The 2,557-nt window shown below is 54.8% G+C and overlaps 1 protein-coding gene across 1 annotated transcript in view; it reads right to left on the reverse strand.

Moving 5' to 3' along the window:
- The window catches only part of LOC103759525 (calumenin), a 22,381-nt gene that overhangs the window by 7,107 nt on the left and 12,717 nt on the right, over positions 1 to 2,557 (reverse strand). The window lies entirely within an intron of this gene.

The raw sequence follows: 2,557 nt of genomic DNA on the forward strand, positions 1-2,557 counted from the left end.
CCGGGGCAGCAACCGGAGCCGCGCTGGGGCCGCAGCAGCCGCGTGCCTCCGTTATTTTTAGCAGCAGCTGTAGGAAAAGCCACGGCAGGAATGCGGGATCCAGGGGCAGATGGAGCTGGGGGGTGGGGGCCGTTGGAGCCGCGGGGTTCGCTCCCGGGAGCGGCCGCAGCTCCGCGCTGGGAAGGCTTTGAGCTTCCTCGGATGAAAATCAGGGATCACAGCCCCGAAATCCTTTGTCTGGAGAAGCAGGATCCTGGTTTTTCCTTTGACAGGGAGGTTTAATGGAAAGCCATTCAGGAATCCTCAGCTCCAACCCAGGTATTTGAGGAATTTTAAAAGACAGGTGGAAGATGCGGCATTTTTAAATCACCACCGGGACAACGAATTCCCAAAATACTGAGGCAAAGGGAAACCTGGACACCAGAGCCACCTGCACCAGCTCCCAGGCTTTTGTGTTCCAGAATTGCCTCGATCAAGGAAAACTAGGAATTATTCCATGGCACAAATGATGTTCCTGGCAATGGGAAGCCGGAGAGAGAACTGGGAGAAAACTGGGAGAAACACGGGATTTAACTCTGGCAGGGTCTCAGCACAGGGGCAGCGTGGGGGGCCCTGCCTGGGAGACCTGAGGGATTTTACAGAGAAACATGTAAAATAAATATGTAAATGTGCAAAACCTCTCCTCAACAGAGCCTAAACTTACAGGGAAATAGGTAAAATACTACAGAAATATTTCAGAATTTTCCATCTCCATGTGCAAAGTGTCTCCTCCAATATTCCTGATCAAACTTCACAGGAAATTATGAAAAATGTCACAGAAATAGTCAGAGTTTTCCACATAAATATATAAAAAAATAGATCAATAATATCACATGAATATTAAACACTGGTCCATATGAATATATAACAATTCCATGTTTCCCTTTCCCAGGTGGGTAACGCTACCAGCAAAGGGATTTATTGCAGAAAACCCCTGGAATGGAGAACTTGACCTGGTGGGGGTCGGTGGCCAAAGCAGCTTTTCCAGGGCAGTTTCCAGGGGGTTAATTAGGGAACAGTTTCCCAGGAAAGTCAAACCCTCTCCAGCCTGGAGCTGGGCACTCGGGAAGCTCCCAGACCTCCTCCCCCAGCCGGTCCCGCGCCCGGGCCGGCACCAGCTGCTCCCGGCTGCTTTCCCAGGGCAGGAGCCACCAAATCCGGACACTTTCCCAAACCCCCCACTTTGTCCCCCCGCAGGAGGGGGGACAGCAGATGTTTGGGAAGGGCTGGCAGCTGCTGTCGTTCCCACTCCCTGCTCCAAGGGGATCCGGGTGCCCAGTGCTGCTGCCAGGGAACGTCGCTGGGACAAAACAAGGTAGAGCTCAGGGCGCTCTTCCCAAATCCCTGACTGACAGAGCACAGGACACTGTTCCCAAATCCCTGACTGACAGAGCACAGGACACTGTTCCCAAATCCCTGACTGACAGANCCCTGACTGACAGAGCACAGGACACTGTTCCCAAATCCCTGACTGACAGAGCATGGGACCTTGTTCCCAAATCCCTGACTGACAGAGCACAGGACACTGTTCCCAAATCCCTGACTGACAGAGCATGGGACCTCGTTCCCAAATCCCTGACTGACAGAGCATGGGACCTTGTTCCCAAATCCCTGACTGACAGAGCATGGGACCTTGTTCCCAAATCCCTGATAGAGCACAGGACACTGTTCCCAGCTCCCTGACTGCCCAAAAAGCAGGGAGGTGAGCAGAGCTGCATGCAAAGAGCTGGGCAAGCCAGAGGCGGAGCTCTCCCAGGAAAATGGGCCCTTCCCACAGCACAACTCCCCGCTAAAGCACAGAATTTATGGAACCAGACCTTGGTAACAAGTTTATCAAGGCAATTCCAGCTGGGGAAAGTGGGAATTGGCCTCTGTGGCTAGAAGTGAGGCTGGTTTGTGTGGAGGGCGTTGAATCTCCGATGGAAAGGCCCGGGCGGCACTGCCGGCGTTCCGGCGGATAACTCGGCAGAACAATGGGATTGAGCCGTGACGGAGCCCTTGGACCAGGAACGTGGCGGGGGAGGGAGGCCAGGGGGGCCCTGCCTGCTGCAGCCGGAGCTGCACTTCCCTTGGAATCTGCCACTGCTCCGGGGGGATCGAGCATTCGCTCTGATCTCCCAGGCAAAAAGCCTCCTGGATCCTGTATTTTGGAGGTTGCAGAACAACCAGGGCCTGGCTCCAAGGGATCCAGGGGTTTTCCAGATTAAACAGTCCCTAGGGGGGAGAAATTCCCTCTGGCCTCCAAGAGTGAAGTGCTGGGGGTGAGGCCAGTAGCTCCTTCCCACCACGAGCCTGGATGATCCATAGGGATGGATGGAGAGTCCATGGGAAAGCCTGGCAGCCCCTGCCCTGCACATCCCACTGTATCCATGGGGTTTGGCTCTGGGGTTCGCTCAGAACCAACACGTGGCTGAGCTTTTCCTTTCCATCAGGGAGCCCCATTCCCAAAAAACCTCCCAGAATTCACCGTGGGCTGCAGCGGGTGCTGCTCCAGCAGCAGCACGGTCGGGATGCTTGG

This window comes from Manacus vitellinus, unplaced genomic scaffold (genome assembly GCF_001715985.3).
Source record: "Manacus vitellinus isolate BGI_N305 unplaced genomic scaffold, ASM171598v3 scaffold_143_pilon, whole genome shotgun sequence".
NCBI classification, from domain to species: Eukaryota; Metazoa; Chordata; class Aves; order Passeriformes; family Pipridae; genus Manacus; species Manacus vitellinus.